We start from the raw sequence: 13,224 nt of genomic DNA, 5'->3' as shown, positions 1-13,224 counted from the left end.
GGTAGATAAGGTGGTCTGGTATTCCTCTCTCTTTAAGAATTTTCCAGTTTCTTGTGATCTACACAGTCAAAGGATTTAGCATAGTCAATGAAGCAGGAGTAGATTGTTTTTCTGGAATTCTCTTGCTTTTTTGATGATCCAATGGATGTTGACAATTTGATCGCTGGTTCCTCTCCCTTTCCTAAATCCAGTTTGTACATCTGGATGTTCTTGGTTCACATACTGGTAAAGCCTCACTTGGAGAATTTTGAGCGTTACTTTGCTAGCGTGTGAAATGAGTGCAATTGTGTGGTAGTTTGAACATTCTTTGGCATTGCCCTTCTTTGGGACTGAAATGAAAACTGACCTTTTCTAGTCCTGTGGCCACTTCTGAGTCTTTCAAGTTTGCTGGCATACTGAGTGCAGCCCTTTCACAGCATCATCTTTTAGGATTTTGAAATAGCTCACTGGAATCCCATCATCTCCAGTAGCTTTGTTTGTAGTGATGCTTCCTAAGGCCCACTGGACCTCACACTCCAAGATGTCTAGGTCCAGGTGAAAGATCACACCATTGTGGTTATCTAGGTCATTAAGATCTTTTCTGTATAGTTCTTCTGTGTATTCTTGCCACCTCTTCTTAGTATCTTCTGCTTCTCTTAGATCCATACTGTTTCTATCCTTTATTGTGCCTGTATTTGCATGAAATGTTCCTTTGGTGCCTCTGATTTTCTTGAAGAGATCTCTACTCTTTCCCATTCTGTTGTTTTCCTCTTTTTCTTTGCATTGTCACTTAGGAAGACTTTCTTATCTCTCCTTGCTATTCATTGGAACTTTCCATTCAGATGGGTATACCTATCTCTTTTTCCTTTGCCTTTCTCTTTTTCCTTTGCCTCTTCTCATGTATTTGTACGGCCTCCTCAGACAACCGTTTTGCATTTCTTTTTCTTGGAGATAGTTTTGATCACCACCTCTTCTGCAGTGTCGTGAACCTCAGTCCGCAGTTCTTCAGGCACTCTGTCTATCAGACCTAATCCCTTGAATCTATTTGTCACTTCCACTGTATAATCCTAAGGGATTTGATTTAGGTCATAACTGAATGGACTGGTGGTTTTCCCTACTTTCTTCAATTTAAGACTGGATTTGCAGTAAGGAGCTGATGATCTGAGCCACAGTCAGCTCCCAGTCTTGTTTTTGCTGACTGTGTAGAGCTTCTCCATCTTTGGCTCAAAGAATATTATCAATCTGATTTTGGCATTGATCTTCTGGTGATGTCCACGTGTAGAGTCTTCTCTTGTGTTGTTGGAAGGTGTTTGCTATGATCGTGTGTTCTCTTGGCAAAACTCTGTTAGCTTTTTTCCTGCTTCATTTTGTACTCCAAGGCCAAACTTGCCTGTTACTCCAGGTATCTCTTGACTTGCTACTTTTGCATTCCAGTCCCCTATGATGAAAAGGTGTTGGTTCTAGAAGGTATTGTAGATCTTCATAGAACCGTTCAACTTCTGCTTCTTTAGCATCAGTGGTTGGCACATAGACTTGGATCACTGTGATGTTGAATGGTTTGCCTTGGAAAAAACTGAGATCATTCTCTTGTTTTTGAGGCTGTGCCCAAATACTGCATTTCAGACTCTTTTGTTGACTATGAGGGCTACTCCATTTCTTCTAAGCCATTCTTGCTCACAATAGTAGATATAATGGTCATCTGAATTAAATTCACCCATTTTTGTCCACTTTAGTTCACTGATTCCTAAAATGTTAATGTTCATGCTTGCCATCTCCTGCTTGACCAAGTTTAACTTCCCTTGATTCATGGACCTAACATTCCAGATCCCTATGAAATGTTCTTCGCTGCATCCGACTTTACTTTCACCACCAGACACATCCACAATTGAGCATCATTTCTGCCTTGGCCCACCCTCTTCACTCTTTCTGGAACTATTTCTCTACTCTGCCCCAGTAGCGTATTGGATACCTACCAACCTGGGGGGCTTATCTTCTGGTGTCATATCTTTTTGGTTTTTCATATTGCTCACAGAGTTCTAGAAGTAAGAATGCTGGAGTAGTTTGCCACGCCCTTCTCCACTGGACCACATTTTGTCAGAACTGGCCACCATGACCTGTCCGTCTTGGGTGGCCCTGCACAGCATAGCTCATAGCTTCACTGAGTTAGACAAGGCTGTGATCCATGTGATCATTTGGCTAGCTTTCTGTGATTGTGGTTTTCATTCTGGAGGCTGTAGGATTGTAGTTCTTACTTCTTCTGTCTGCCCTCTGATGGCTGAGGATAAGAGGCCGGTGCAAACTTCCAGATGAGAAGGACTGGCTGTGGGGAAAACTGGGTCTTACTCTGGTGGGTAGGGCCATGCTCAGTAAATCTTTAATCCAACTGTCTGCTGATTGATGGGGCTCTGCTCCCTCCCTCTTAGTTGTTTGGCCTGAGGCCTCCCAGCCCTGGAGTCTACAGGCTCTATGGCAGGGCTCTAGTGAACCCTCCAGAGGACTTACACCAACACACACCTCCCAGGACTTTGCTGCCAGTGGCGCTGTCCCTGAGGCCGGCCACCGCTGACCTGCAGGAGACCCTCAGACACTCACAGGCAGGCCTGGCTCAGTCTCGGTGGTACCACGGCTCCTTTCCCCGGGTTCCTGGTGCACACAAAGTTTTTTGTTTGTGCCCTCCAAGAATCTCGGTTTCCCCAGCCCTGTGGGAGCTCTGTCATCAAAGCCCTGTAGCCTTCAAAGTCAGTTTCCCTGGGAATTCCATTTCCTTTTGCCGGATTCTCAGGCTTTGGAGCCTAGAACCTTCACAACCTTCATTCAGTAACTGATAGAAAAAGTAGAATCAGTAAGGATATTTTAGATCAACTTGATCTACCTGACATTTACAGAATACTCGACCACAACTCAGCAAAATATACATTCTTTTTTCAAGTGTTCATAGAACATTTCCAAAGGTAGATAATATTCTGGCCATAAAATAAATGTCAAAAAGTGTTTAAAGATTCAAGTCATACAACATGGTTTTTTTTTTTCTAGCTGTCATGGAATTAAATTAGAAATCAGTAACAGAAAGATATCTGGAAAAATGCATTTCTCAAATATTTGGAAACATCTAAATAATCCATGTCAAAAAATAAAGGGAAAATTAGCATTTTTAACTAAATATAAAAATACAACACTCAAAATTTGTGGGATGTTGGTAACATAGTACTTGTGGGAAAATTTATAGTATTAAACACCTATACCAGAAAAGAAAAAGGTCTCAAATCAGTTGCCACCTCTCCTATCTCAAAAAACAAGAAAAATAAGAGCAGATTAATCCCGAAGTAACTAGAACAAAGGAAATGATAATGATCAGAGCAGGAATCATTGAAAAAGGAAACAATAGAGAAAATCAATAAAACCAAAAGCTGGTTCTTTGAAAAAAAAATCAATAAAATTGAAAAATCTGTAACCAAACTAATCTGGCGGCGGAAAAAAAAGAAACGAATTACTAATATCAGAATTGAGGAAGATAATATCACTATAGATTCTGTAGATATTAAAAGGATAAAGGGGAAATACTGTAAACTTTATGCCAATAAATTTAATAATTTAGAGAAAAGGATAAATTTCTTGGAAGACACAAACTACCAAAGATTATTTAAGAAAAATAGAAAACCCAGGTGGTGCAGTGGTAAAGAATCCGCCTGCCAATGCAGGAGACACAAGAGACAAGGGTTCAATCCCTGGGTTGGAAAGATCCCCTGGAAAGGAAATGGCAACCCATTCCAGTGTTCTTGCCTGGGAAATCCCATGCACAGAGGAGCCTGGTGGGCTACAGTCCATGGTGTTGCAAAGAGTTGGACATGATTGAGCATGTATGCACACACAGATAATCCAAATAGCCCTATATCTATTAATGAAATTGAATCTATAGTTTAAAAGTTTACCGCAAGGAAAACTCCAGGCTCAGATAGCTCCCCTGGTACATTCTACCAAACATGTAAGAAAGATATAATACAAATTCCACACAAACTCTTGCAGAAAATCAAAGAAGAGAGAATTTTCCAACTCATTCTATAAGGATACCATTACCTCAATTTGAAAATCATGCAAACACCTTACCAAAAAAAAGGAAATATAAATTAACATTTCCCAGGACATCTCCCATGAACATAAATGCATACATTCTAAATCAAAATTGATAAAGTCCTATAATTTATAAAAAGAATAAGGAAGTCAAGACATAATGATAAAGTGTGGGATGTTTAACATTGAAAACCAGTCAGTATAATTCAACGTATTAAAAACCTAAGAACACCATATGATCTCAATAGACATAGAAAAATCACTTAACAAAACTTAACACCAATTCCTAACAAAACTCAGGGAACTAGGACTAGAAAGGAACATCCTCAACTTGATAAAGGGCATCTACCAAAAACAACCAGTTGTATCCATACCAGAAAGGAAAGTAAAACTGTCATTATGTGCAGATGATCTGACCATCTATAGAAAATCTGATAGAATTTACAAAATGTTATCTGAACCTTTGAATTTAGCATGGTTGTGTGATTGGTCAGTATGCAGATTTCAATTGCATTTCTGTATACTAGCTATCTAATATAAACAACAGGAAACTGAAACCTTAAAATGATATTATCATGAAAAACAAAAACTTAAATCTGAAAAATATGTAAAAGATCTGTGTATTGAAAATGATAAATCTTTGCTGAGGGAAATCAAAGAAAAATAAATAGATTATATAAAAAATAAATAGATACATAAACAATATATTTATTTATGAGTTGCAAGATTTCATATTGTTGAGACAATATTTTTCCCCAAATTGATCTAAAGATTCTATGCAGTATCAGAATTTCAGCAGGTATTTTCATAGACACTAGAGATCTCATCAAGAAAATTAGAGATACCAAGGGAACATTTCATGCAAAGGTGGGCTCGATAAAGGACAGAAATGGTATGGACTTAACAGAAGCAGATGATATTAAGAAGAGGTGGCAAGAATACACAGAAAAACTATACAAGAAAGATCTTCATGACCCACATAACAACAATGGTGTGATCACTCATCTAGAGCCAGACATCCTAGAATGCAAAGTCAAATGGGTCTTAGGAAGGATCACTATGAACAAAGGTAGTAGAGGTGATAGAATTCCAGTTGAGCTATTTCAAATCCTAAAAGATGCTGCTGTGAAAGTGCTGCACTCAATATGCCAGCAAATTTGGAAAACTCAGCAGTGGCCACAAGACTGGAAAAGGTCAGTTTTCATTCCAATCCCAAAGAAAGGCAATGCCAAAGAATGCTCAAAGTACCACACAATTGCACTCATTTTACACATTAGCAAAGTAATGCTCAAAATTCTCCAAGACAGGTTTAAATAGTACGTGAACCATGAGCTTCCAGATGTTCAAGCTGGATTTAAAAAAGGCAGAGGAACCAGAGATCAAATTGCCAACATCCACTGGATCATTGAAAAAGCAAGAGAGTTCCAGAAAAACATCTACTTCTTTATTGACTATGCCAAAGCCTTTGACTGTGTGGATCACAATAAACTGTGAAAAATTCTGAAAGAGATGGGAATACCAGACCACCTGACCTGCCTCTTGAGAAACCTGTATGCAGGACAGGAAGCAACAGTTAGAATGGGACATGGAACAACAGACTGGTTCCAAATAGAAAAAGGAGTACGTCAAGGCTGTCTATTGTCACCCTGCTTATTTAACTTATATGCAGAGTACCTCATGAGAAACGCTGGGCTGGAAGAAGCACAAGCTGGAATCAAGATTGCCAGGAGAAATATCAATAACCTCAGAATGCAGATGGCACCACCCTTATGGCAGAAAGCAAAGAACTAAAGAGCCTCTTGATGAAAGTGAAAGAGGAGAGTGAAAAAGTTGGCTTAAAACTCAACATTCAGAAAACTGAAAAGATCATGGCATCTGGTCCCATCACTTCATGAATAGATGGGGAAATAATGGGAACAGTGAGAGACTTTATTTTGGGGGGCTCCAAAATCACTGCAGATGGTGATTGCAGTCATGCAATTAAAAGACACTTGCTCCTTGGAAGGAAAGTTATGACCAACCTAGATAGCATATTAAAAAGCAGAGACATTACTTTGCCAACAAAGGCCCGTCTAGTCAAGGCTATGGTTTTTCCAATAGTCATGTGTGGATGTGAGAGTTGGACTATAAAGAAAGCTGAGCGCCGAAGAATTGTTGCTTTTGAACTGTGGAGGTGGAGAAGACTCTTGAGAGTCCCTTGGCCTGCAAGGAGATCCAATCAGTCCATCCTAAAGAAATCAGTCCTAAATATTCATTGGAAGGACTGATGCTGAAGCTGAAGCTCCAATACTTTGGCCAACTGATACGAAGAACTTTCTCATTGGAAAAGACCCTGATGCTGGGAAAGATCGAAGGCAGGAGGGGAAGGGGATGACAGAGGATGAGATGGTTGGATGGCATCCGTGACTCAATGGACATGGGTTTGAGTAAACTCCGGGAGTTGGTGATGGACAGGGAGGCCTGGCATGCTGCCATCCATGGGGCTGCAAAGAGTTGGACACGACTGAGTGACTGAACTGAACTAACTTTTTTAGTGTGCAGTTAAGCAGCGTTAAGAAGATTCACATTTTTGTACAGCAGCTCTCTAGTTTCACCTTTCAAAATAGAAACCTTACAGATTAAACAGCTATTCCCTCTTCCTCTCTGCCGCCTTCTGGCCCCCAGCAGTCTACGTTCAGTCTCTATGAATTTGACTGCTTTAACCTCATATAAGTGGAATCACACAGTTTTTGTCCTTTTGTGACTGACTCACTTCACTTCGCATAATACCCTCAAGGTTCATGTGTGTTGTAACAGGATGATCCCTGTGTGACAAGATTTCCTACCTTTTTTGAAAAAATTGAAGTGTAGTTGATTTACAATTCTGTGGCAGTTCCTGCTGTACTACAAAGTAACTCATATATATATATATATATTCTTTTCTATTTTTCAAAAGTGAACAAAAGCATTGAACAGACAGTTTACCAAAAAGACATATGGATAGGTATTCATGAGAAGGACCTCAGCATCATTAGTCATTAGGAAAAAGCAGTTAAAACCACCATGAGGTTCTACTACATACTTATTAAAAAGGTTATTAAAAATGACTCACTATTCCAAGTGTTGATGAAGATGTGAAAGAGCTGAAGTTCACTGCTAGAAGAAAAAAAAATTGAGAAAACTTTTGACAGTTCCTAAGTTGAGGGCTTCCCTGGTGGCTCAGATGGTAAAGAATCTGCCTGCAATGCATGAGACCTGGGTTCGATCCCTGGTACAGGAAGATACTATGGACAAGGGAATGGCTACCCACTCCAGTATTCTTGCCTGGAGAATCCCATGGACAGAGGAGCCTGTCAGGCTACAGTCCATGGGGTCACAAAGAGTTGGACATGACTGAGCAACTTTCACTTTCAAAAGTTATATCACACTACTCTATAATCGAGTCTTTTCTCTGCTAAGTATTTGCCTAAGGGGAATGAAAGCATGTGTTCATATGAAGACTTCCACGTGAATATTCATAGCAGCTTTGCATATAATAGCCTAAGTCAAAATCAATACAAATGTCCATCAGTAGGTGAATGCTGGTATGTTCATAGAATTCAGTGCTACTCAGCAGTAAAGTGGAATGAACTCTTGACACATGCAACAACATGAGTGGACTTCAAAATAATGTACATGAAAGAAGCCAGATTTTTAAAAGTAGATGCTGTATAACTCCATTTATACAAAACTGTAGAAAATGCACACTTGTCTATAGTGATCACTGTCCCCGAGATGGAGGTTGGGGCAAGGAAGGAGTAACTTTTGGGAATGACAGATGGGTTCAGTTTATTGATCATGATTGTCTCAGTCTGTTCAGGCTGATATAACAAAATACAACAGACTAGGTGGCTTATGAACAACGGGAACGTATTTCTCACAGTTCTGAAATCCGGAAGCTAGAGATGAGGGTGACAGCACAGTTGGGTGAGGGTCCTCTTCCAGGTCTCAGACTTCTTGGGTCCTCACATGGTGGGAAGGGCTAGAGAACTCTACGGGTCACTTTTATAAAGACACTAGCCTCATTCATGAGGGGTCTCCATCCCAAGGGCCCTATTTCCTGATGCCTTCACCTCAGAGGTTAGGATTTCAGCATAAGAACTGGGAGGGGGTCACAAACATTCAGCTTACAGCAGTGGTGGTGTTTTCACAGATGTATACTTGTACAAAAAATTAACAAATTGTACATTTGAAATAGGTGCAGTTTATTGTAAATCAGTTCAGTTCATTTCAGTCTCTCAGTTGTGTCCAACCCTTTGCAACCCCACGAATTGCAGCACACCAGGCCTCCGTGTCCATCACCAACTCCCGGAGTCTACCCAAACCCATGTCCATCGAGTCGATGATGCCAACAGCCATCTCATACTCTGTCATCCCCTTCTCCTCCTGCCGCCAATCCTTCCCAGCATCAGGGTCTTTTGCAGTGAGTCAACTCTTCACATCAGGTGGCCAAAGTATTGGAGTTTCAGCTTCAACATCAGTCCTTCCAATAAACACCCAGGACTGATCTCCTTTAGGATGGACTGGTTGGATCTCCTTGCAGTACAAGGAACTCTCAAGAGTCTTCTCCAGCACCATAGTTTAAAAGCATCAATTCTATGGCGCTCAGCTTTCTTTATAGTCCAACTATCACATCCATACATGACTACTGGAAAAACCATAGCCTTGACTAGATGGAACTTTGTTGGCAAAGTAATGTCTCTGCTTTTTAATATGCTATCTATGTTGGTCATAACTTTCCTTCCAAGGAGTAAGCATTTTCTAATTTCATGGCTGCAATCACCATCTGCAGTGATTTTGGAGACCAAAAAGATAAAGTCAGCCACTGTTTCCACTGTTTCCCCATCTATTTCCCATGAAGTGATGGGACCAGATGCCATGATCTTAGTTTTCTGAATGGTGAGCTTTAAGCCAACTTTTTCACTCTCCTCTTTCACTTTCATCAAGAGGCTTTTTAGTTCCTCTTCACTTTCTGCCATAAGGGTGGTGTCATCTGCATATCTGAGGTTATTGATATTTCTCCTGGCAATCTTGATTCCAGCTTGTGCTTCTTCCAGCCCAGCGTTTCTCATGAGGTACTCTGCATAGAAGTTAAATAAGCAGGGTGACAATAGACAGCCTTGACGGACTCCTTTTCCTATTTGGAACCAGTCTGTCGTTCCATGTCCCATTCTAACTGTTCCTTCCTGACCTGCATACAGGTTTCTCAAGAGGCAGGTCAGATGGTCTGGTATTCCCATCTCTTTCAGAATTTTCCACAGTTCATTGTGATCCACACAGTCAAAGGCTTTGGCATAGTCAATAAAGCAGAAGTAGATGTTTTTCTGGAACTCTCTTGCTTTTTTGATGATCCAGCAGATGTTGGCAATTTGATCTCTGGTTCCTCTGCCTTTTCTAAAACCAGCTTGAACATCTGGAAGTTCACGGTTCACGTATTGCTGAAGCCTGGCTTGGAGAATTTTGAGCATTATTTTACGAGCGTGTGAGATGAGTGCGATTGTGCAGTAGTTTGAGCATTCTTTGTCATTGCCTTTCTTTGGGATTGGGATGAAAACTGACCTTTTCCAGTCCTGTGGCCACTGCTGAGTTTTCCAAATTTGCTGGCATATTGAGTGCAGCACTTTCACAGCATTGTCTTTCAGGATTTAAAATAGCTCAACTGGAATTCCATCACTTCCCCTAGCTTTGTTCGTAATGATGCTTTCTAAGGCCCACTTGACTTCACATTCCAGGATGTCTGGCTCTAGGTGAGTGATCACACCATTGTGATTATCTGGGTCGTGAAGATCTTTTTTGTACAGTTCTTCTGTGTATTCTTGTCACCTCTTCTTAATATGTTCAGCTTCTGTTAGGTCCATACCATTTCTGTCCTTTATCAAGCCCATCTTTGCATGAAATGTTCCCTTGGTATCTCTAATTTTCTTGAGGAGATCTCTAGTCTTTCCTATTCTGCTGTTTTCTCTATTTCTTTGCATTGATCGCTGAGGAAGGCTCTCTTATCTCTCTTAGCTATTCTTTGGAACTCTGCGTTCAAATGGGGATATCTTTCCTTTTTGCTTCTCTTCTTTTCACGGCTATCTGTAAGGCCTCTTCAGATAGCCATATTGCTTTTTTCATTTCTTTTCCATGGGGATGGTCTTGATCCCTGTCTCCTGTACAGTGTCACGAACCTCCGTCCATAGTTCATCAGGCACTCCGTCTATCAGATCTAGTCCCTTAAATCTAATTCTCACTTCCACTGTATAATCAAAGGGATTTGATTTAGGTCATACCTGAATGGTCTAGTGGTTTTCCCTACTTTCTTCAATTTAAGTCTGAATTTGGCAATAAGGAGTTCATGATCTGAGCCACAGTCAGCTCCCGGTCTTGTTTTTGCTGACTGTATAGAGCTTCTCCATCTTTGGCTGCAAAGAATATAATCAGTCTGATTTCGGTATTGACTATCTGGTGATGTCCATGTGTAGAGTCTTGTGTTGTTGGAGGAGGGTGTTTGCTATGACCAGTGCATTCTCTTGGCAAAACTCTACTAGCCTTTGCCCTGCTTCATTCTGTACTCCAAGGCCAAATTTGCCTGTTACTCCAGGTGTTTCTTGACTTCTACTTTTGCATTCCAGTCCCCTATGATGAAAAGGACATCTTTTTTGGGTGTAGTTCTAAAAGGTCTTGTAGGTCTTCATAGAATCGTTCAACTTCAGCTTCTTCAGCGTTACTGGTTGGGGCATAGGCTTGGATTACCGTGATATTGAATGGTTTGCCTTGGAAACGAACAGAGATCATTCTGTCGTTTTTCAGATTGCATCCAAGTACTGCATTTTGGACTCTTTTGTTGACCATGATGGCTACTCCATTTCTTCTAAGGGATTCCTGTCCACAGTAGTAGATATAATGGTTATCTGAGTTAGATTCACCCATTCCAGTCCATCTTAGTTCGCTGATTCCTAGAATGTCGACGTTCACTCTTGCCATCTCCTGTTTGACCACTTCCAATTTGCCTTGATTCATGGACCTAACATTCCAGGTTCCTATGCAATATTGCTCTTTGCAGCATTAGACCTTTCTTCTATCACCAGTCTCATCCACATCTGGGTATTTGTTTTGTTTTGGCTCCATCCCTTCATTCTTTCTGGAGTTATTTCTCCACTGATCTCCAGTAGCATACTGGGCACCTACCGACCTGGGGAGTTCCTCTTTCAGTATCCTATCATTTTGCCTTTTCATACTGTTCATGGGGTTCTCAAGGCAAGAATACTGAAGTGGTTTGCCATTCCCTTCTCTAGTGGACCACATTCTGTCAGACCTCTCCACCATGACCCGTCTGTCTTGGGTGGCCCCACACGGCATGGCTTAATTTCATTGAGTTAGACAAGGCTATGGTCCGTGTGATCAGATTAAATCAATTAGATTTCAATAAAACTTAAAATCTTTCTGTTCAAATGACTGGCAAGGCTTCTATCCCCTGACTAGACCCTGATGGCACAGGTGGTACTGATGGGGGATCAGAGCTCTCTGTGGGGTCTCTGAGTCTCTGCCAGTTTTGCTTTCTTGACATCACAAAACTTGACCAAGGAGTAAAGTAGAGGTGGTTTGGGCCTGGCATATGTTCCAGGTGTGTCATGCACAGTTCTCATGTCTGAGCCGAAGTAACACTGCTTCTCATCCTTCTGATGTTCACTCGTAACTTGGCTTCATTACTATGAAATAGTTAGAAATAAAGAATGTTTTGCAATGACATAAGTGCTCATTTCTCATTAAACCAAATAAAACAATGATGGGAAAATGTCATAAAACCCAGAAAATATAGAGCAGAAACCAATTATACTAGTTTAGTTAATTTCCTTCTGTTCACTTCAACATCATTGAAATGTTCGGCATCAGGGCCAACTGCGTCAACGGCCACTTTTAGTTTGTGATAATGAAAGCATGTTAGTGATGAGATTTTTCTTGTGTTTGCTAGGCAAGAGGGCACATATGCAGGGTGCCCTCTGAATTCAGGTGTGGGTCGAAACTGGTGCCCTCCTTGGGGGAGCAAAACCAAAGAAAACGCTGTGTGCAGTTGACCACACCACCAACAGTTTAATCAGAAGGATTAAAGGTGGCTTTTTGAAGAGAATTGCAAAAAAAACGTTGGGCGCTCTGGCGCCTGCAAACAGCCTCTCCAATGTGAACCCTTTGCAGCTGTGAATCTGAGCAGTTGCAGGAGGAATCTACTCCCATATACAATCAATTTACACTGGCTGATACTTTTCATATATTGAGGAAATCAGCCAACTTCCCACAAGAAAGCAGATATCCATGGCTCTCAAAACTATTTGGGTATCAGAGTCATGAAGGGGAACCTACACTCTCCCAGAGTGTCTCACTCAATTTCAAAAGATAAGGAAGGGGTAGGTTCTAGCTGACTGTTTAGTTCAATTCCTCTCATTTTTACAGTATCATCAGCTAGTTAGTCGCAAATCCAAGACCAGGATATCACTTTGGAAAATTCTAGTAAAGTGCAACCATGAAATACCTGACATTACTCTTTTTTGAGTCCAAGATGACAGACCTCTGGTAACAGAAATAACCACACACCAGAAGAGGGCGCCCTTGTAACAAAGTTCTAGCGCTGCTCCAGGCTTTCCTGTGTGTGGTGCTCCAAGAGCCTAAGAGTTTCGAAAGATGGATTTTTTTTTTTAAGTGGAGAGGAAAAGATGTGGCAAGAGCTCCTAGAATCATGAGAGATCAAAAAATTAAGTCCAAGGAGGAGCCAATACAAAACAAATGGAGAAAGAGATTCTGAAATGAGTACAGGCATGTCCACTTGGATGGTTTGAGAAGGCTCTTAGTATTTCCACAGCTGGAAGAACACTTAAATGCTAAGGTAACTGAAAAGTAACAGTAGTTAGACCTCAGAAATTAGACCCCATTTTAACCAGTTCCCACGGGGCAAGATACAAAACTTATTTGGGGGATTCTGACTGACAGTCTGAGGCGTTCTGGTCCAGAACGCGGGCTAACTGGTTTGGTGGCAGCTCTCGCCGTGTGGCTGACTGGCTCCAGTTTTCACTTCTATTAAACAAGCAAATAAGTCGTCAGGGAGAATCTATGGTCTTAACAGTCAATGCTCTGCTAATAGCATTTTAGAGCTTCACCTTATAGGAAATGGGTACTTTTTTTGGA

The sequence above is a fragment of the Giraffa tippelskirchi genome, chromosome 12, assembly GCF_054371585.1.
Source record: "Giraffa tippelskirchi isolate mGirTip1 chromosome 12, T2T-mGirTip1v1.2.pri, whole genome shotgun sequence".
NCBI classification, from domain to species: domain Eukaryota; kingdom Metazoa; phylum Chordata; class Mammalia; order Artiodactyla; family Giraffidae; genus Giraffa; species Giraffa tippelskirchi.
This window is presented reverse-complemented; position numbering follows the sequence as displayed.